Genomic DNA, 23,903 nt, shown 5'->3' with positions numbered 1-23,903 from the left:
AGGACCAGTTCAGTCAGTCGAAGGAGGGTGTCAGTGGAAGGGTACTGGTTGGTGCGGCGGGAAAGGAAGAAGCGGAGGGCTTTGAGTCCTTCGGGATGGGGGATGGGGGATGGAGGTGTACAGGGACTGGATGTCCATCGTGAAAATAAGGCACTGGGGACCGGGGAAGCGAAAATCCTCGAGGAGGTGAAGGGCGTGGGTGGTGTCCCGAACGTAGTTGGGGAGTTCTTGGACTAAAGGGGACAGAACTGTGTCAAGGTATGCGGAGATGAGTTCGGTGGGGCAGGAGCAGGCTGAGACAATGGGTCGGCCGGGGCATTCAGGTTTGTGGATTTTGGGCAGGATGTGGAAACGGGTGGTGCGGGGTTGTGGGACTATGAGGTTGGAGGCGGTGGATGGGAGATCCCCTGAGGTGATGAGGTTATGGATGGTCTGGGAGATGATGGTTTGGTGGTGGGAGGTGGGGTCCTGGTCGAGGGGGCGATAAGAGGAGGTGTCCGCGAGTTGGCGTTTGGCCTCAGCGGTATAAAGGTGGTGCGCCAAACTATTACCACACCTCCCTTGTCTGCCGGTTTGATGGTGAGGTTGGGATTGGAGCGGAGGGAGTGGAGGGCTGCACGTTCTGAGGGTGAGAGGTTGGAGTGGGTAAGAGGGGTGGACAGGTTGAGTCGGTTAATGTCGTGGCGGCAGTTGGTTATAAATAGATCGAGGGCGGGTAAGAGGCCAGACGGGGTGTCCAGGTGGATGGGGTGCATTGGTGGCAGGAGAAGGGGTCGTCAGAGGGTATTTGAGGTCGGGATGGAAGGTGTTAGTAAAGTTGTATTTGAGGTCGGGATGACGTCTGCCCGAAACGTCGAATTTCCTATTCCTTGGATGCTGCCTGACCTGCTGTGCTTTAACCAGCAACACATTTTCAACTGTGATCTCCAGCATCTGCAGACCTCACTTTCTCCTCTTAAATCTTTCTGCAACCTCCCCACTTCCTCAGTACTACCTGCCTGTCCACCTAACTTTGTATCATCGGCAAACTTCGCTAGAATGCCCTCAGTCCCTTCATCCAGATCATTAATATATAACATGAACAGCTGTGGCCGCAACACTGAACCCTGCAGGACACTGCTTGACACCGACTGCCATTCCGAAAAAGAACCTTTTATCCCAATTCTCTGCCTTCTGTCAGACAGCCAATCCTCAATCCATCCCAGTAGCTCACTCAAACACCATGGGTCCTCACCTTACTCAGCAGCCTCCCGTGTGGCACCTTATCAAAGGCCTTTTGGAAGTCTAGATAGATCATATCCACTGGGTTTCCCTGGTCTAACCTACTTGTCACCTCTTCAAAGAATTCCAACAGGTTTGTCAGGCATGATCTCCCCTTACTAAATCCATGTTAACTTGTTCTAATCCAACCCTGCTCTTCCAAGAATTTAGAAACCTCATCCTTAATGATGGATTCTAGAATTTTACCAACAACTGAGGTTAGGCTAATTGGCCTATAATTTTCCATCTTAAAGGAAAATTGAGGCTGATGTCTGCTCCTGGGAACTCAATATATGTCTGCACATGACTGGACATTTCCCTCAGGATATGATGTACATGTTCTGCTGTGTTTTTCAATTCAAGTGATTCAATTGTGACAATATGTGCTTCAAGAGTGATTTGCTTTGTCCTTTTTCTCTAAAAGAGAAGTGTTGTCAACCTGTGATGAGCTGTCTGCTTCACAGAAAGCCAAATAAATAGTTTTGGGATTTTATTTTTGATTAGACAAAAGAAGCTTGTGTGGGTGGAATCAGGCTCACGCATGTTGGTGTTGGGGTTTTTGGAGTTGAAGCTGATAGATACAGCTCTCTCTCTGTACAGCAAAAAGCTTGACTTCTCTCTGTGCTGCTAGACATTTTTCAGTACTTCATTCTGCTGGACTAGAGTGAGAAGACAGCATGCAAGCAAATCTGTTTTGCTGAATTTGTCTTTGCCAAGGGTGTGTTTATGTGATGTTATTATGTTGAAACAGTGGATGAGCAGTAGTTAAATAAACATTATCTAGTTAAGTATTTTGACAGAATCAAAGTTGTGGCAATTTTTTCTTTGTTTGTGTATAAATATGGTATAAGTATAAAGAATGTTTTGCTTACAGCCTATTAGTATGACTAATTGAATCACATCTGGAACATAGAGCCTTATTTCTCTCCTCAGTTTACCTCTTGAATATTTAATAATTTTTTAAATGCTATCAGTGCCTTTTGACACTGGAATCAGTGCAAAAATCATCTAAGCAGGTGGGTTTTCATCCAATCAGGGACAGAAATAGGGTTTTCAACAGTAATCAGAGTATCTGGACCAATGTCACCAATGCCTTTAAATAAAATAAAACTTAGGGTCAAGATTATTTGCTTGATTAATTTTGAGGGCTTTTGTGTGGTCCATAACACAATTCAATTTCAAGTGGGAATGGCCTCAAAATGTTAAATTTTGCTTCTCCCTCCTTTGATGTTACCTGACCTGCTGAGCGTTTCCATCAATTTCTCTTCGTATTTTAAATTTCTGGCAGCTACAGGATTTTCCTATTGTCCTCAGTCTACAGTGGCCTAACCAGTAGTACTGAAAGGTCTGGAGGCTATCAAATAATTGTTAGTTTTTTTGAGTGTAATTGTGTCTGCTTGTTGAGCTGGGAGGAGTAGGAATGGTTCCATTGTAATACTGTGGGTCACCAGAGGAGAAGTTTATAAAACAGAAGCCATTGCCTTGAAGTTTAGCAGAAGCACCACATTCTCATAACTGGGTTTGTACTAAACTTCCTGAGAAATAAAGACAAGGGAGCAGCTCTGAAGAGTTCTCAGTCCTTTCGTTTCACTATGCTAACAATCTACAGGATTAAAATAAAATTAGAATCATGACTAATAATAATAACTTATTAGAATGTCTGGAGTTTTCAATTACTAAACACAAAATGAAGTATTTTTCATTGTTTTACACCTATGAGATTTGATATAAACAAAATTATAAGGGGAGATGAAGGTAAAGGAGGAATGTGCAAATTGCATTTAACACTTCAATGTGCACAAGAATACAAGTTTTCATTCAAAAGATTTAATATTTAATAAGGTTACTGCTTCATCCCTTTTAATGTTCATATACCCTAGGGCATCACTTAATGCCACTTGCACGAGTGTAAGTGGGTGGTGTGGGCTGTAGTATCAGAGCAAGATACGGCAGAGGAGGAAAAGCAACAGAGTGACATTGGTCCATATATTCTGTTCAGGGTTGAATACCTTATTTCTGTCGCTGATTGGATTAAAACTTACCCACTTAATTTTAGATGGCTTTTACACTGGAGATTCTGGTGTCAAAAGACACTAATTATATAACAAAATTGTTAAATATTCAAGAGGTAAAATGAGGAGAGGAATTAAGTATGAACACTATCAGTAGAGAAAACGTGCTAAGGATTTCATTGAAACGTACAGAATACTGACAGACATGGATGAGGTGATGCGAAATAATAATCGGTTAAAGTCTCCTGGATTTGATGGGATGCATCCTAGGATATTAAAGGAAGTATTTACAAAGGTAGAGGATACACTGGTTGTAATCTTCCAAGAATCCTTACATTCTGGAAATGTTCCAGAGAATTGGAAAGCTGCCAATCTGATGCCTTTCCTTACGAGGGGAAGGAGACTTTAAAAAAGTCAATTAGCTTCATGCCTATTATTAAGAAAACATTAGGGTCTATTATAAAGGGTGAAACAACAGAGCATTTAGAAATACATTATATAATTGGACAGATTCAGCATAGTTTCATGAAGGTAAAATCATGCCTGACAGAATTGTTAGAAGTCTTTAAGGAGGGAATAAACAGGATAGACAAAGGAGAATAGTGGTTGTAAAATATTTAGATTTTCTGAGAAGTTTGATATTGTATCGCACATTAGGTTACTTATTAAGATAAGGACCAATGGTTTTGTCAGTAATATATCAACATGGATAGAGGATTGACTAACTAATAGCAGATAGAGATTTGGGATAAGGGGGTGTACTCAAGTTAACAACCTTTCACTATTGATGTACCAAAGAGATCAAAGCAGCAATCACCAGATATAGGATCAGAATTAGGCCATTTGGCCAGTATAGTCTGCTCCACCATTTGATCATGGCTGATATGTTTCACAACCCCATTCTCCTGCTTTCTCCCCATAATCCTTGATTCCCTTACTAATCAAGAAACTATCTCTGGTTTAAATACACTCAGTGATGAGGACTCCACAGCCTGCTTCAGCAACGAGTTCAGCAGACTCACCACCCTCTGGCTGAAGAAATTCCTCCTCATCTCAGTTATGAAGGGCCATTTCTTCAATGTGAGGCTGTGCCCTTAGTCTCTCCTACTAGTGGAAACATCTTCTCCACATCCACTCTATCCAGGCTTCTCAGTATTTCACATGTCTCGATGACACTTCTCCCCCCCATCCCTCTGAGCAACCATAGTTATCTACACTATAGATTAATGTCTTGGATGAAGAAAGTGAAGGTAGTATTGTCATGCTTGTGGATGACAGAAACAAATGGGAAAGTAAATGATGAGGATATTTGTAGAGGGATATAGACAGGTTAAATGAGTTGTCAAAAATTGGCAGTTGGAACATAATGTGAAGTTCTGTTCTTTGTTAGGAAGCACAGAGGAGCTGAATATCATTTAAACGAGTAAAAATGCGGAATACTGCTAAACAGAGATATTTAGGTGTCCTCACCCAAATCACAAATGCTAGTATTCAAGATCAGTGAGTAATAAAGAACACACTATTCAAAGGGAATAGAGTATTAAAGTAGTTTGTTAAAACTATACAAGATACTATTCAAACCACAGCTGGAATAGTATGGACTATTTTAGGCCACTTATCTAAGGAAAGATATATTGGCATTGGTGGCAGTCCAGGGAAGGTTCACCAAGCTGACACGGAGGATATTCAGACTGTTGGATGAATAGAGGGTCACAGGACATGAAGCATTAGCACTATTTTGCTCTCAACAGATGCTGCCAGACTTGCTGAGTCTCTCCAGCACATTATGTTTTTGTTTTAGACCTCCAACAGCTAAAGTTCTTTGTTTTATTTCTGTAGATTCGGCCTGTACTCTTTGAAATACAGAAGAATGAGAGGTGACCTTATTGAAACATATCAAATTCTTAGAGGACTTGATGGGGAGATGTGGAGCAATTATTCCCCCTTGTGAGAGAATCTAAGACCAACGGGCATTATCTCTAAAGAGGAGGTGGCCCATTTAACTCCGAGATAAAGGAGGAATTTCTCTCTGAGGCTTATGAATCTATGGAATTCATGACTACAGGCAACTGTTGAGGTTGTCAAGTATAGTCAAGGCTGAGATAGACAGATTTTTGATCAGTAAGGGAATGCAACATAATGGATAAAAAACAGGGAAATAAAGTTGAGGATTATTAGATCAGTCACAATTTCATTGATTATCAGACTTGATGGGCTGAACAGCCTACTTCAGCTCCAATATTTTATGGTCTTAAAGATTCCTGGGCAGATGTCTTCTGTTAAGAACCATCGGTCATCAACAGTGCTGGTTATTGCTGAGCAGGTGCTACTTGACAGCACTGTTAATGTCCCATTCCATCACTTTACTGATGATTGAAAATAGACTGATGGGGTCCAGGCTGGATTTGTCCTTTTTTTATGTATAGGACATACCCAGTGATTTTCCACAGTGTCAGGCAGGTGCCAGTACCATATGGAACAGCTTGTCTAGAGGCACAGCAGGCTCTGGAGCACACTTCTTTAATACTACTGTCAGGGCCCATAGCCTTCAGTGGAGCAAATCGAATTGGCTTAAAACTGGCGTTTGTGATGGGGTGACCAATGTGTCTCAGTTTTCTTTTTATTCATTCATGGATGTGTGTGGTGCTGGCTGGCCAGTATTTATTGCCCATTCCTAGTTGCCCTTGAGACAGTGGTGGTGAGGTACTGGATTGAATCGCTGCAGTCCATGTGCTATAGATTGACCCACAATGCCATTAGGGACAGAACTCCAAGATTTTGACCAAACAACACTGAAGGAATGACGATAAATTTCCAAGTCAGCTCAGTAATTAGCTAGGAGGGGAACTCCATGTGATGGTGTTCCCATGTATCACCTGCCTTTGTCCTTCTAGATGGCAGTGGTTGTGGATTTGGAAGGTATTGTTGAAGGGGCCTTGGTGATTTTCTGCAGTGCCTCTTGCAGATAGTACACACAGCTACTACTGAGTGTCAGGGTGGAAGGAATGGATGCTTCTGAATGTGGGGCCAATTAAGCAGGCTGCTTCTTCCTTGATGGTATCAAGCTTCTTGAGTGTTGTTGAAACTGCACACGTTCAGGCAAGTGAGGCGTATTCCATTACACTCCTAACTTGTTCCCTGTTGATTGTGGTCAGGACGTGAATTACTTGCTACAGCATTTCTAGCATCTGACCTGCTCTTGTAGCTCCTGTATTTATATGGCTGGGCCTGTTCAGTTTCTGGTCAATAATAACCCATCAGATATTGGTAATAGAGATTTGGTGAAACTAACACGATGGGAATGTCAAGAGAAAATGATAAGATTGTCTCTTATTGGAGATTGTCATTGCCTGGCATTTGTATAGTGTGATTGTTACTTGCCACTTTTCAGCCTACATTTGAATATTGTCCAGATCTTGCTGTAATTGGACATTGACTGCTTCAGTACCTCAGAGGTCATGAATGGTGCTGAACATTGTGCAATCACCAGCGAACTTCCCTGCTTCTGACCTTATGGTGCAAAGATCATTGATCAAGCAGTTGAAGACGGTTGGGCCTAGGACACTCTCCTAGGGAACTCCTGCTGAGTCTCACTGCTCCAGAATCTAACTCTGATTTCTGACGACACATGCAGCCAGACCTGCTGAGCGTTTCCAGCAAGTTCTACTTTTCTTCCTGCAGAGATGTCCTTGAGCTGAGATGACTGACACGGTGGCTCAGTGGTTAGCACTGCTGCTTCATAGCACCAGGTTCAATTCCTGCCTCAGGTTACTGTCTGCGTAGAGTTTGCACATTCTCCCTGTGTCTTTGCGGGTTTCCTCCAGGTGCTTTGGTTTCCTCCCACAGTCCAAAGGTGTGCAGGTCAGGTGAATTGCCCATAGTGTTAGGTGCATTAGTCAGAGGGAAATGGTTCTGGTAGGTTACTCTCCAGAGAGTTGGTGTGGACATGTTGGGCCAAAGGACCTGTTTCCACACTGTAGAGAATCTAATCTTCAAAAAAGGAAACAACAACTATCTTCCTCTGTACCAGGTATGACTCCAACCAGCAGAGAGCTTTCCTACTGATTCCAACTTTTCCTAGGGCTGTTTGATGCCACATTCAGTCTAATGCGGTCTTGATGTCAAGAGCTGTCACTCTTACCTCACCTCTGGAATTCCGCTCTTCTATCCATATTTGGACCAAGGCTGTAATGAGTTCAGGAGCAAAGTCCCTGATAGAACCCAACCTGGATGTCATGGAGCAGGTTATTGCTGAGCAGATGCTGCTTGATAGCATTGTTGATGACACCTCCCATCATTTTACTGATGATCGTGAGTAAACTGATGGGATGGTAATTGACTGGTTTGGAGTTGTCCTGCTTTTTGTGTACAGGACATACCTGGGTAATATTCCACATTGTTGGGAGGCCACCAGTATTTTAGCTGTATTCAATCAGCTTGACTAGGGGAATAGCATGTTAAGGAGCAGACGTCTTCAGTACAATTATAAAACAAAGAATTAAAATTAAAAACAAAGAAGATTTGAAACAAGAACAGAAATTGCTGGAGAAACTCAACAGATCTGGCAGGATCTGCGAACAGTAAACCGAATTAATGTTTTGTGACTCTTCACTGGAACTAGTTATTAGCTTGGAAAAAGTGGCACTTTTGGTGAAAATAAAGTTGGGGGGGAACGGGTGGTGGACAGGGGGAGTGGGTGGTGGAGGGGGGGAGCAGGGGTTGGGGGGAGGGAATTGCAGTGGGGAAGATGAATGATGAGCAGGTACGTAGAGTTGGAGCCCAGACAGAGAATAATATGATGGGGTAAGGTAAACTAGAAAATTATTAATAATTAAAAATTAATTAATTTTCAGGTCAGAAGCAAATACTTTCCCTCCAACTGGTCCCCATTTTCTAGTCTTTTACCAGCACCAAACCTGTTCATTGGCAACTGTCCACACAACATCTAATGCCTTAATTCCTTTGCTCCCCCTTCATCCACTGCCTCTGAAATGACTGCACTCATGCTCCCTGACCCAACCCTGACTTTGTAACTAAGCTTGTTGACAAGGATGGTGCTGTTGTTGTCTGGCTGACTGACCTGTACATTGCAGAAGCTGTGCACCAGCTCTTGGACTCTCCTCCTATAGCACCTCCACCCCCCCCCCCCCAGGCCATGACTCCACCAATGAGTATCAGGCTTTTGCATCCGCAATGCTAACTGACCCTATCATCTCCGGGTAGCTCACCCGCAACAGCTTTCCGGCTCAGAGACACCCAACCTCGCATAGCCCAATTCTACCTTCTGCTCAAATTCCACAAACAGGACAGCCCAAACAGACCCATCATTTCTGCCTGTTCCTGGCCCACAGAACTCATCTCTTCCTGCCTCAAGTCTATTTTTTTCTCCCCTGTCCAGTTCCTTCCCAATTCCATCCCCATTCCCCTGAAACTTTATAGCAGTTTCAGAATTTCTAGTTTGTGGCCTCCAAATGCCTCTTCTTCACCACAGATGTGCAATCCCATTATATGTCCATCCCCACTCAGGATGATCTCAGAATTCTCTGCTTCTTCCTGGAAAAATGGCCTGAACTGTCCCCATCCACCAGCACTCTCCTCCACCTGATCATTGCTGTCCTCACTCTGAACAACTTCTTTAACTCCTCTCACTTTCTTCAGAACAAAGAGGTCCTCACATGGGTCCTGTTTATATCTGTCTCTTTATGGGGTATGTGGAAGACTCCTTGTTCCAGTCCTACTGTTACCCCAACCATGACTCTTTCTCTGGTATATCAATGACATAAATAGTGCTGCTTCTCTCTCTCTTATTTGGAATTGGAAAAGTGTGTCTATTTTGTTTTCAATTTCCATCCTGCTCTCACCTTCATCTGGTCTATTTCTGACTCCTTCCTCCCCATTCTCAGCATCTCTGTTTCCATTTCTCGGAATTGGCTGGATGCCGATATACACCACAAACCCACCTACCACCAAGACTATACATAGAGCAGGGTGTGAGGATGTAAGGACTCCATCTCATTCTCCCAATTTCTTTGTTTGTTCTGATGAGGTCACCTTCTACATGGGGTCCTCAGAAATGTCCACACTTTTCCTCAACTGAAGATTTGCTGCTACTGTGGTTAACAAGGATGTCAGCCATAGCCAGCCCATCTCCTGTACTTCAGCCCTCACCCCTTCCCTTCCCTTCCCTTCCCTCCTGCAACAGCAGTAAGGTCTCTCTGGTCTTTACTTGACCAACCCACCAGCCTTCACATCCAAAGGATGGCAAGCCACCATTTCTGTCACTTCTAATGGGATGCATGACGAAACACACATTCCCCTCCCTTCCATTGTCAGCATTCTACAGGGACCATTCCCTTTGGAACACACTGATATACTCCTCTTTCATTCCCAACATCTCCCCATAACCCTATTGGCACCTTCCCACGCAATCCCAGAAAGTGTAATCCCCTGCCTATTTACTTCCTCTCTCCTCACCATCCAAGGCCCCAGACACACCTCCCATCTCACTCTCACTCTGACTCTCTCACACCCCTCCCCTTTTGCACCCACTCTGCCACTTCAGCTTCAGCATAAATACCACGTTTTCCTAACTACTGAGGGTTCTGGTGAAGAGTTATCAGTTTCAAAACATTAAATCTGCTTTCTTTCCCCCAGATTCTGCCAGGCCAGCGAAGTTGAATTGAATTGAATTGAATTTATTGTCACATGTACCGAGGCACAGTGAAAAGCTTTGTCTTGCGAGCAATACAGGCAGATCACAGGGTTAAATAGCATAGATAAGTCAATAAAAGGTAAACAGCAGCAAAAACAAAACCACAGGTACAGGCGAATGTTAAGTGTTTGAGTGTCCATTCAGTATTCTAACAACAGTAGGTAGAAACTATTTAGAAACCAGCTGGTGTGTGTTGAGGCTTCTGTACCTTTTTCCTGATGGTAGAGGTTGTAGAAAAACATTGCCAGGGTAGGATGGATCTTTGAGAATGCTGGTGGCCTTTCCTTGACAGGGGGCCTGTTAGATGGATTCTATAGATGGGAGGTTGGCCTTTGTAATTATCCAGGCCGAGTTCACCACTCTCTGTAACCATCACTGATCTTGAATGATACAGTTGCCATACCAGGTAGTGATACATCTAGACAGAATGCTTTCAATGGTGCACCTGTAAACGTTGGCAAGAGTACTTGCCATTATGTCAAGTTTCCTCAGCTGCCTGAGGAAGAGATGTTGTTGGGCCTTTGTAACCAGTGCATCTCCTTGAAGAGTCCAAGAAAGCTTGTTGTGGATGACCACTCCCAGGAACTTGACACTATTCACTCGTTCCACCTCTTTGCTGTTAATGTGTAGGGGGACATGAGTAACATCCCGCCTAAAGTCAATAATGAGTTCCTTAGTTTTGCTGGCATTGAGAGCTCAGTTGTTCTCAGTGCACCATTTCTCGAGCTCTTCCACTTCCTGTCTGTAGTCTGTTTCGTCACCATCTGAGATTCGCCTGACTATGGTGGTGTCATCAACGAACTTGTAAATGGCATTAGTCTGGTATTTGGCGATGCAGTCGTGGGTATACAGTGAGTACAGTAGGGGGCTGAGTATGCATCCCTGGGGGTCCAGTGTTGAGTGTTAGTGAGGATGAAATATTGTCCCCAACCTTCACTGACTGTGGCCAGTGGGTCAGGAAACTAAGGATCCATTTGCAGACAGTGTGGCTTAGTCTGATATTATGAAGTTTAATAATCAGTCTTGAGGGGATAATAGTGTTGAAGGCCTGCTGCAGGGAGAGGTTGAAGATGTCTGAGAAGACCTGTGCCAGTTGATCTGTGCATGCTCTGAGTGCACGGCCTGGTACTCCATCTGGTCCCATCACTTTCCTTGGATTCCGACAAAGGAAAACTGATCTGACCTCTGATGCAGTGACTGTTGGGATAGGTTCGTCAGGACTTTTCGGAATAGGTGTTACCTCTCCACTGAAATTTTGCTCAAAGCGAGCATAGAAGGCGTTGAGATGATCTGGGAGGAATGTGTCATCATCTGCTATCGTTTTAGAATCTGGGACGTCATTCATTCCTTGCCATAGTTGTCAGGTGTCTGTCTGGGTCTCTAGTTTGGATTGGTATTGGTCCTTGGCTGTCTTAATGGCTGTACAAAGCTCATACTTGGATTCCTTATATTTGAGTTTCTTCAGCAATTTCTGTTTTTGTCTTCAGTACTATTGCCAAATGTTGTCAAAGCTCATAGCCTTTGCAGTGGTCAGTATCTCCAACTGTTTCGTGATATTATGTGGAATCATTTGATTTGGCTGACACTCAATCCACTTGGTCCACCACCTTTCCAAGGATCAGTTCCAACAATGCATCTGTTCTTATTCGACTGCACATGTACTGCCATAGGAAATTCTCTTGACTGGGGAGGCAATGGCCTAGTCGTGTTATCATGAGACTGTTAATCCAGAGATACTCTGGAGACCTGTGTTAAAATCCCACGATGACAGATAGTAGAATTCGTATTCAGTTTTTTTAAACAATCTGAAATTAAAAATTTAATAGTGACCATGAAACCATTATTAATTGTTGGGAAAAATCCATCTGATTCACTACTATCCTTTAGGGCAGGAAATTGCTATCCTTCCCTGGTCTGGCCAACATGTGACTCTAGATCTGCATTCTATTCTCTTGATTTGATGTACTTATGTAGTTATGATTTGTCTAGTTAGCACGGAATACAATACTTTTCACTGTATTCCAGTACATGTGACAATAATAAATCTAATCAAAGATCCATGATAACATGGTTGACTCTTACCAATTAAGGACGGACAGGAAATGCTGGCCTAGCCAGTAATGTCCACATCCTGTGAATGAATTTTTAAAAATCTAGGAATATTCACCCCTTGCTGCCTTGCACAATGGCAGAAGTGGGGACTGCAGATGCTGGAGATTAGAATCAAAATCAGAATGGTGCTGGGAAAGCACAGTATTCCTAATGTCCCTAACATCGATTTTCCTGCTTCTCAGATGCTGCCTGACCTGCTGTGCTTTTCCAGCACCACTCTAATCTTGTCTCTCACAATACCAATATCTTAATCTATATATGGATATCTGAGGATCCCCATGATAACTAAGCTGTTATTTTGATATTTCTCTATCATTTCCCTGCATGTTTTCCCCTGCTCATCTTTCCACTGTTTGGGGTTCTGTAAACTACACTTAGTGATGCAATTGTACAGTTTTAATTCCTTAGCTCCAACCAAACTGACTGCGTCCATAAACCTATCATTGTTCTCCAACACTCCCTAACCAATGCAGTTACCTTTCCTTCCTTTTCACATTCCTGAGCAAACAACACCAAGGAATATTTACGACTCAGTCCTGCCCTTCAGGTGCTGCTATCGCACAGCATCATATTTCCACATTGCAACCTGCGTCTTTGATTCCCCAACCGTATTTACATGCATGCACATTAACTCTGTTTTTAACTTCATTTCCTTTTCCCTTCAATTGCCTTCACCTAACTCTCTGTTTTAGTGCCAACTGCATTCCTGAGTATTTTGCAAACCCTGATATTTTCCTCTCCTATTGTTTCTGAGTTCCTACATCCCTTCCATGTTAATTTAAAGCACTCCCAATGACAGTAGCAGAACACCCTGCAAGGACCTCAGTCCTAGTTCTGTTCAGATGCAATCTATCAGGCTTGTTCAGGTACCATTTTCCTCAGAGCCAGTCCCAGTGACCCAGAAATCTAAAGCCCTCCCTCCTGCTCTGTCCCTCCAGCCACGCATGCATCTGGCCTAGCCTCCTACAACTGTATTCTCTTGCACCTAGAGTAGTCCAGAGCTTACTACATTTGTGGTCCTGCTTGCTAACTTTCGATCTCACTGGCTGCGTAGATCGTATTGCTTGAAAGAATAGAATGCAGAGTAGAAGGAAGAGTAAGGAAATACACATTAAGATTCTAGGGTTGAATTCAAATACCAAATATAATTATTATACACACTTTAATAATACAAGCCTAAACAATAAAGACCAAACATGTAAACTGAAAATGTAAAATAATGATCAACCTGAGAAAAATATGACAAACAAGGTATAATTAAACATTCCACAGACTGAACTTTAATTAGATGATATGGTCAAGACAGATCCCAGCTAGACTTTAGTAAGACTGAGCATCACTAAATTTCATTAAAACTTTATTTCTTCTTCAAAGAATTCGAATGGTTTGATTTTTGAAGATCTGGCTATGAAACGCCACCAAAGACTTTACTATGAAATCTGCCTTACCAATAGCTCATCAATCTCTTTGCCATGGATTAAGTTCCCTAAGACATCGGAGACTGCTGTCAAGAGTCTAATTATTGGTAGAATTTCAGTTTTATCAAACACCTGGCATCATTGAGCTACTTTAAAGTTCTTTAAGCTTTAATCTTACACGAATTGATCAAGCAAATGCTGTTTGTGGACTTCTTTTACAGCTGCACTGATGACTCAACAGTTCCCAGAGATTCTCCCTCTTTAACTGGAGTCTGTTCTCATGCTGCATGAAACCACCTCTTTGCCTCAGCACTTTCCCAGCAAGCATTCACTCAGATCAATTTAAACCAGAGAATCTTGTTATACTCCATCTATCTCCATGATAACATAGTCTGCTCTACTCTGTGCTTAACCTCAGTATTAGGGTTCACTGAATGCTTTTAAGATAATAGAGCTCTAACTCCTTCCAGACCATGATTGCTTCAAACTTTTTAGACCGTCTCTCTGGCAAAGAAAGCCATCAGAACTTTTTTTATAATTCCATCTCTTCCATCTGAATCTATTAAACAAACATGGGTGTATTAGATGTTCTGACAATCACTAAAACCTAGCATTTTAGTTACATTACCTTACTAGCTGTTAAAGTAAAATAACCGCAGCATTTTAGGTACATTGGACTTCAATGTGCTTCAATGACATTTATCCCATTTCTACATTTAAAACCTTAACTCCTAAAATTAAATATGATTTAGTAAACGATGCAGTAAAACACATGAGCCATGATCAAGATATTCAGATCAGTTCGTAAAATGAGCATTACCTCTTTTTAAAAAAAATGTTTGTACAATAGTGCATTGAAATCGACATTAGAGCAAGAAAAATAATGTTTCATATATCTACATGTGGGAAGATTTATTGCTCTTCAGCGACTTGTACAAATGCATCTGTAAGACTCAGTTTGACAATACTGTAGCCCAATTTAGTTTCTCCATTTTATATTATTGAATTTGTTCTGCAGCCTTTTTCAATCACTTTTCATTTTGTGCTACAGAATTGAGTTTATAATATGTTTTATTTCCACTGACCTGGGCACCTGCTTTTCTGAATGAATATCAATGCAGCAAAAATAAATTAGGAAAGGCCACATCAAGAAAAGCTGTTCTAAAGAACTGTTTTGATATGGCTTTTGTTAGACATTTCCCATCGTTATCTGGTTGCATTTCCACTGTAAGGCTGATGAACTTACGATGAGTTGAAATGCAGTGATATTTCTGCTGTTCTTTCCGCAGTTCATTGTGACTTTTTTTTATCAGCAACAGAAATAGAGGGAGACTGAATTAAACAGGAGCTGCTGAACTGGGATCTGCGATAACAATACAAATGGATTTTTTGGACAGAGAAAACAGCTGTCTCCATTATTTGAATGCTTCACCTTTCTCCACTCCATTAATTGCTTCTTTGATCACAGACTGAGGTGGAGAGGCTCTGATAAGGAATAGGTTATTAGGAAAGTAGCCTAAAGGAATAAATCGGACCCACTACTTGCTGCAGGAGATGAGATAAACCCGTAATGCTAGTGAGTGTGAGTGGTAAATAGCGATAGGGCTTCATTCTCTCCTGAACATCTTGCAAAGGAAGGAGAGCAAGGCAGCAGCACTATGAAAGTTAATACAGGATATACATTTAGCTATGAGGGATGGATGCGGATAAGAATCCCATGAAGAATTTTTGGCCCTTTGAATGGCTTACACAATTTTTTTTTATCAAACGACGTTGCAATATTTTGTAGAAACGGTTTCTGATTCGTGTTGTGTATTAAGCACAACTGGAGGCTTTCAATAAAGAGGAGAAAATGACTGTTAAATTTGTCCTTCAAGACATTAATAACAGCTCTCTTTGAAGTGTGGTAAAGCTAAATTGCTGGAATTAAATTTGATTGAATCTAAGCCTGTTTATTCTTGATTTTTAGGGATCAAGCAATGCACAATTTGTAATACTTCGCTGGAAATATTAAGAAACTCACTATCTTGTAATCCGTTCTGTCCATGAATGCTACTGGAGGGGACAAGCCATATTGGTTTGTTGTTAATGTACTGGAAAGAGGTGCTATAGAGAAAACAGTTAATATTAAATTATGAACACAAGGTTATCTTTCCGTTGCACATGCTCCAGTGCCCTAGGCTGGAGTAATCTGCTAATAGCATGCGATCAAAATTACACCATTAAGGAACTGAAGCTGCACATATTTTGCAGTCTGAGTGATGTAGGAAGCTCAGTTTTTCATCATTCAGACTGCAGTTAATTATCTGTGGTGCTAAAAATTGATGTGGGGCATAAGTTAGAAAGAGCTAGTACTAAAGTACATAGCAAATGGCTGCAGGCAGGGACAGAAGGACATACTTTTGATGACTAATCCCTCATGACATTGCACCAAATGCTACCCTTCTACTCAGTTTCACATCAACCTCAAATATCTTAAGAGATCTCTTCACTTACATAGGTATCTGCAGGGAGATTTCGAACAATGGGTCATGCACTAAGTAAAAACGTACATGACATCTACAGCAAAGCTCTCTTCAAGTGCTGAGGTACATTTGTAGTAACCTGTATTGCAAGGTTCATTCCACCCTTTGTCAAGCAGTTCAAAGTCAGACACATACACAGAACTGGAGCAACAAATTATTGATTTTTTACTTGAATTCATTTCTCAGCTTCTCTAGACAGCTTGCTGAATGCCTGACTATTCTCAGTGATGACTCTCTCTAAGAGATTAGGAGGTAGGATTTCCACTTGATGCGCACAATTTGTTTTGGTTAATTCATGAAGAATTCTGCACATATAATAAATTGAATTTTCAGAATCGGTAACAAAGATCTAATTCATTGCCTCTCTCGTAACCTGAGTAACATACTTGTAAAAATATTATCTAACATACGGTAATTTAATTCCATTAAAGATATATTACGGTATAGAAAAAGTATGGAAAAGGTGGAAGATTTAATGCTGAGGATATTTTACACAAATTAAAATATAGTTCTGTCACTAATGTACTTGCAATTAATCTTTTCTAACTGGACCTCAAAAATTAAGACAATTGTTGAAAGTTAACTGGTATTAACTCCTTATCACCAGCACTCAATTCACCCCATATTAAACTGATTAAGATGAAAACGTCCTGCATTTCTTTAAACTTATCGTTATCCATATCCTGAAACTCATTTTCTTGTTCTACTTTCTACGTTCACCTGCAACAGGTATAAGGAGTTCATGAATTTATCACCAAACATGATGTAATCGTTCCTCCCCATTTCCCTCTTTCCACTAACCTAATCTCAAAATGGGGCCATCCTTGTTTCACTATATGAACCCTAAATTTGTGACCCTGGAAAGGCGGGGCCCCTCACATGTGAGTATTAAAGTAGCCTGACATTAATTTGGATCATCTACTTGGCTAGTGTATATGAACCTGCAGCTACCAAAAAAAATCGCTCTCCTTTTGCCATTGTTTCTGCACTGTGTGGCCATTTTTCATGCTCTCAATCACCTTCAGTTTCAAAAGGGAACTGTACAGGCTACTCATGTCTGAAATCGACCTGTTTCAGCACATGCTATTAAATGAACAAAAAATACTTCAGCACTATTCCCTATAGACTTTTAAAACCTCCACTCAGTGCAGGAAAGCAAGTAGAATTGTATGAGAAGCCAGAAAAAATAATCCAGCAACGAAGCATTAAATAGTTCATGAGCCGTTTTAATTTCTTCCATGTATTTAATGTCATATCCAGCTGTGCAAGGTTAAGACAGAAGCAAGGTTGGAGGGTGGCATTCCAAAGTGGCAGTGTTTGTGTCAAATAAATGCTGCACACTAACTGATGTCATAACCTGCCTGTTCTGTATCCTGGTAGTAGTCATTAAGTGCTTATGTGCAAGGCCTTTACCAAGATGGTATCTGGCACACTGCCTTGTGTGCATTTTCTACCATTTAAGAGGTTGTGCTTGGCCAAACAAATAGTTGCATCAGAATCCATTTCTCCTACAATGGCTCGGTTCATGTTAATGTAATCCTGGAGAAAGTTCTTATTGATCTGCAATTTGGTGTTGGTGAAGCAGCCAGACATCACATTAATTCAGTTCACACTTTCCAGAAACTGCAGCATTTTGCTCTTGACATCAGTTTGAGGTGAGAGTTATGACCATGCATGGAATGGTAATGCAAATTGATGTCATAAATACAGATAATGCCCTCAAAGTTGCATCATATCGAAATTGGGACACAATTGTTGTGTCTCACTAGTTTCACATGTCAAAACATGCAGAGGTAAGAAGAACAAATTAAAAACAACCATGCTGGTAATAGAAGAAGAGGGGAAAATGCCAAAGATAGTTTGGGAAAATGATGGAATGGACATCTTTCTGAACGATGCCCGAAGGCTTAGGAGAACAACGTGGGTTAATATGCCCCAATTACACGAGATGTTGTTGATGACATGAACTAGTACAGCCCAGATGCTGAGCAGGATGGACACTAGCTTAAATGATAAAAAGAGGTAGTGACAAAATTCAAAAATTGTTCTCCTGACCAGCTTGAAACCGGCGAAAACTGTTGCAAGGTGTGGCAGTTAATTTTGCACATAGTCAGCCTCAGAAACAGTATTCAGAATCATGGAATCCCTATAATGTGGAAGCAGGTAATTTGGTCCATCGAGTCCACACCGATCCATCAAAGTGCATCCCACCCAGACCCATTCGCTTACCACATCCCTTTAACCCTGCATTTTCCATGGCTAATCCACCTAGCTCGCACTTCACTGGACACTATTAATAATTCAGCATGGCCAATCCACCAAACCTGCATGTCTTTGGACTGTGGGAGGAAATTGGAGCTCTCAGAGGAAACCTTTGCAGACACTGTAAGAATGTGCAAACTCCACACAGACAGTCGTTGTGAGGTAGCAGTGCTAACCACTGAGCCACCATGCTCAATAGTCTGAAAAAAATTTTTTAAAATCTTTTTTTGTGATATGTAATGGCTATGAATAGAGGGAAAACCACCCCTGCTCTTTTTCAAATACTGCCATGGGATTTTTTGAATCCAAATGAGTCTTGTATATCTCAACCAAAAGATGGTCCAAACCTCCCTCAGTATTGCCCGGGAGTGTCAATGTAGTTTTTTGTCCGAAAGCTAGAAGACCCAAAAAGAAAAAAAAAGTTGTTACCATACCTTCATCCAATATCATGCAACTGCAGTCATTGAACTCTTTAAATACTGCTGTCAATGATTGTTTTCAGCCCAGCGTTTTTGGGCTGTTTGAAGATTGAGGGCAGTGACATTAACTTAGGCTCCAATGAGCCTACACCTGGAGTATTGCATGTCGTTTTGGTCTCATTTTCTGAGGAAGGATGTCTTGGCTTTGAGAGGAATGCAAGAAAGGTTTGCCAGACAGATTCATATAATTGCAGACTAACATATGAAGAGACTCCAGTTCAATTATGGCTGTATACACCGAACTTGTGAAGAATGAGGGAGAATCTTGCAGGCTCCTACAAAATTCTAACAGGATTAGACGTGGTAATTGTAGGAAGGATGTTCCTGATGACTGGAGAGACCAGAACTAGGGCTCACTGTCTAAGGGCATTGGATAAACCATTTAGGACCGAGATGAGGAGACATTTTTTAACCCAGAGAGTGGTGAACCTATGTAATTCACTGCTACAGAACATAGTTGAAGCCAAAACATTGAGTGTTTTAAGGAAGGTGTGTGGTACAGTTCTTAGGGCTAAAGGGTTCAAAGAGTATAAGGATAAATCAGGAACAGGGTGCTGAATTGTATGACCAGCCACAATCATGTTGAATGATAGAGCAGGTTTGAAGGGCTGAATGGCCTACTCCAGCTCCTAGTTTTGATTTTACAGTTTATATGCTTCTGGGAGATGTGAGTGGGAATTCTAAATCCTCTACCCATACAGAGAATGAATAAAACATTGAAGATCATAGTTGATTTTACTGTGCTGACATTATCATTGAATTATGTGAATGCCTTTCTCTGTTACCAAACTAATTAGCATTGCCAATGTATTCAGTGCTTGCCACTTATGTAGGGAAGTAACAATAATGTTAGAGGAATGAGCTTTTTCAAATTGGGAAGAATTAACCAGAGAGGTTCTGCAGCTGATTGACATAACCATGCATTACATGGAAATGCATTTATCTAATAGAACAAAAACAGGTAGCCAGTCAACTATTGAACAGAATTACAGAGTCATTACATTGAAGAATGGGGTCAGTCAGTCCATTGTGTCTGGCACCCGTTCTCCTTACTATTTTCCATCTTTGTCCCCGTAACCCTCCATTTTGTTCCTTTTCAAGTGACACTCTATTTTAAAATGCATCAACTTAACCTGCCTTTACCAAAGTCTCAGGTTATGTATTCTAGGTCCAAAATACTTGTTGCACAGAAAAGCTTTTATCTTGTATCACTTTTGCTTCTTTTGTAAATTATCTGAAGTCAGAGCGAGAGGTAGGTCAGAGAGGAATCAGGAGGCCTACATGTACTGACCAATTGCAGCATGACGTCACCAGTGCAGGAAAGGCAGCTGATTGGTGAATAGCTTTGGTCAAGACTTCCAATCTTTGCTTTTCTGAGAAAAATTCATTAAATTTTTATACTGTATCCATATTTATTCTCCAAGTTAACAAGCAGTTTTAGAGTAATGGGATGGCAGATCAGAAGGGCCGAGGAGAGAGTCTATCTTACACAATGGGTAAGGTCAGGGACATCCCATATGTCCCAGAGAAACACATTAGCAGCACACTGCATAAACTTGAGCTCTTTAGCAGCATTTGGTGTCACTGTTGTGCATCCACGTATAGAGAGGTGGTCACACCGCAGACTGGAAGCAAACAGGTAGAGAGGGAAAAGGCAGTACAAGGAAACTAGGCAGGTAGTGCAGTTAACCCCTGAGTGTACTGTGCTTGCTAATCAGCATTCCACTTTGGTGACTGTTGAGAGTGATATCTTTGTAGGGGAGTGCAGCCAGAGCCAGGTCCATGGTGCATGGGCGACTCAGCTGGACAGGGGAGGAGGATGGAATATAGAAGAGTAATGGTAATAGGGGATTCCATAGTCATGGGGTCATACAGGCATTTCTGAGGAATTAAATGTGAATCCAAGACAGTGTGTTGCCTTCCTGGTGCCAGGATTAAGGATGTCTTGGAGCAGCTGCAGGAAATATTCTGGCATAAGGGAATCAGTCAGAAGTTGTGGTCCTCATTGATACATACAACATAGGTATGGAGAGTCATGAAGCCCTGAAAGCAGGTTTCAGTGAGTTTGGAAGGAAATTAAAAGCAGGATCTCCAGACATCAGTAATCTCAGGAGTACTGTCATTGCCACATGCAGGTGAGCTTAAGAATAGGAGAATTCATTAATCGAGCACATGGCTGGAGAACTGATGGACGAAGGACGGCATCAGATTTCTGAGAAATTAGGAATGGTTCTGAGCCAGATAGAATCTGTACAAGCTGGACAGGTTAACTGTAATGGGATTGATATAATCACAGATAGATTTACCAGATTAATGATGTGGGTTAAACTAGGGGAATGGGTACTTGGGGAGTAACCCAAATTGCAAGGAAATAAAGATGGTAACAGAAAGTCTATAAGACACGAGTAACTACAACACAACTGTAGAATAACAAAAGAAAAAGAAATAAGGCACTCCACCTGGATGTATGCAGCATTCACAACAATAAAAGCGTAAAGATAGGTATGAACCAATTGCCATTGTAGAACCATGGCTGCATGATGACCAAGACTAGGAATTGAAGATTTAATGATCTTCGATAATTGGGGAGGACAGGCAAGAAAGACAAGACGTTGCAGTTCCACTGTTAATGAGGATGGGTTCAGTAAAATAGCAAGGGAGGATCTCAATCAAAAGAATAAAGTTTGGAATGTGTTGCAGTGGAACTAAGAAACAGCCAGGAGCAACGGACATTGGTTGGAGTCATATATAGACCAGCAAATAATAGTGGTAGTGAAGGTATGGTATTAAACAGGAGATGGGAGAAGTATGTTTTGTTTATTCAGTCACAGGATGAATGTGTGTCATTGGCTAGGTCCAGCATTTATTGTCCATCCCTAATTGCCCAAAAGGGAGTTAAGAGTCAACCATATTGCTGTGGGTCTGCAGTCACATGTAGGCCAGACCAGGTAAGTTTATCCAATAGTTGACAATGGACTTGTGGTCATCATTAGACTCTTAATTCCAGAAATTTGTTTAATTGAATTCAAATTCCACCATCTGCTTTGGCAGGATTTGAACCTAGATCCCCAAATTAACAGTCTAATGATAATACCACCAGGCTATTGCCTCCCCTGTGTAGCATGTAGCATGAGTAACACAGTAACCACGGGCGACTTAACTCCACATATAAGAATAAGAATATAAAAACCAAGAGCAGGAAAAGACAAACCAGTGCCTCGAGCCTGTTTCACCATTTAACATGATCATGGCTTATCTCATCTCAGCCTCAACATTACCCTCCTGTCTGCTCCCCAAAACCCTTTAAACCATTACTCAATAAAAATCTGTCTATCTCCTCCTTAAATTTCTTCAATGTCCTGGCACCCACCACACTCTGGCATAGTGAACCCCACGGATTCATGAACCTCGGAGAGAAGTAGTTCCTCTCACTTTTGTTTTAAATCTGCAAATCCTCAATCCAAAAATGGGACTTCTCATTCTAAATTGCCCCACAAGAAGAAACATGTGCTGTCTTTAGCACCTGAGACACCTCAATGAGATCTCCTCTTATCTTTTTAACCTTTAGTGAGTATATAGCTTTTTAAAATCTTGAGCATTTCCAAACATGTGGCACACAGAGCTGAATCAGAGCCAACATTTTATATATAGTTTGAATTTAATTGCTTTGCTTTTCTATTCTGCACCACACTGATAAAAACCCAAGTTCTATATGCTTTATGAGCTACTCTCTCAAAGTATCTTGCCACCTTCAAACATTTATGCGCATATTCCTATATATGTTTCCTGCACTATCCTTATACTTGTTACTTCATATTGTCGCTGCATTCCTCACAACAAGCTTCATGTTTCTCTGCAATAATTTTGATCTGTTACATGTCCAGCCATTCCACCAACTGACTATGTACTCTTGAAGTTCTACACTATTCACCTCCTAGTTCACAGTAATTTCACCTTTCTTATTATTCTCAACTTTTGAAACTGCACCCTGTACACCAAAGTCCAGGTTATACATACCAGGTGGAGCAGTTCTGGGGATTCCACTGTAACCCTTCCTCCTGTCCAAAAAACAATTGTTCATCACCACTCTTTACTTATTCTCATTTGATGAATTTCATAACCATTTTATTTCTATCTCTTTTATTCCATGAACTTCAAAATTGCTCACAAATATGTCATGCAGCATTTCAACAATTATCTTTTACAGGTCCATAACATCACCCTTATCATCAATCTTCATGGTTACCTGGCAAAATCCAAACAAATTAGTTACAAATGATTTGCTCTTAACAAATTCCGGTGGATGTACATCAAGTAAATAAAAGTTGCCCAAGTGACAATTCATTTTGTATAGAATATCATTTCTAAAAGCTTCCCCACCACCAAGGTTAAAACAGCTGGTGTGTACCTGTGAGCTTGCATTTAGACCCCTTTCTGAAAATTTACAATTTTCCAGGTCTCTAGCACCAGACTAAGGAAGATTGGAAAAATATTTCCAGTGTATCTGCAATTTCCACTCTCACTTCATTTCATATCGTGAGAGTGTATCACATCCAATCCTGATCTCTTATCAATTATAAGAATAGACAACATTTCCAATAACTCCTGCTTAACTATTTTAAACCTTTCAAGTAACCGAAGAGTTTCCTTTTTCGTTATGATATAAACATCACCATCCTTCTTGAGAAGTTGCAAATGATTCATTCAAAAATTTTACCTTCATGCAAAAATCCATCTTTTGGTGCCTAACTGATCCCTCTCCTCCTCTTACTACCTTTTTAATTTTCCCTGCCTCTAGGCGACTTTAGAATTCCCATTTATGCAAGCTGCCAATCCATCCTCCTACGCTCTCTTTACTTCCCTTTATTTGAGTTTTTAATTCCCCACTAAGCATTCTATATTGAAACTGTTTCTCAATCATATCCATCTCACATTTGATAATGCATTCTTTTTCTGTTTAACCTTTATTTCTAATTCTTTTACCACTCAGGATGAGTTGGATTTGAGTGCCTTACCTTTCCGATTCAAAGGAATATATTTAACTGTATTTCTTTAAATGCTAATCTTTAATTCTAATTTATCTAGGCCAGAGTGATTCTAATTCAAACTTCATTGATTACAGT

This window comes from Hemiscyllium ocellatum, chromosome 4 (genome assembly GCF_020745735.1).
Source record: "Hemiscyllium ocellatum isolate sHemOce1 chromosome 4, sHemOce1.pat.X.cur, whole genome shotgun sequence".
NCBI classification, from domain to species: Eukaryota; Metazoa; Chordata; class Chondrichthyes; order Orectolobiformes; family Hemiscylliidae; genus Hemiscyllium; species Hemiscyllium ocellatum.
Note: the sequence above shows the minus strand (reverse complement) of the source record.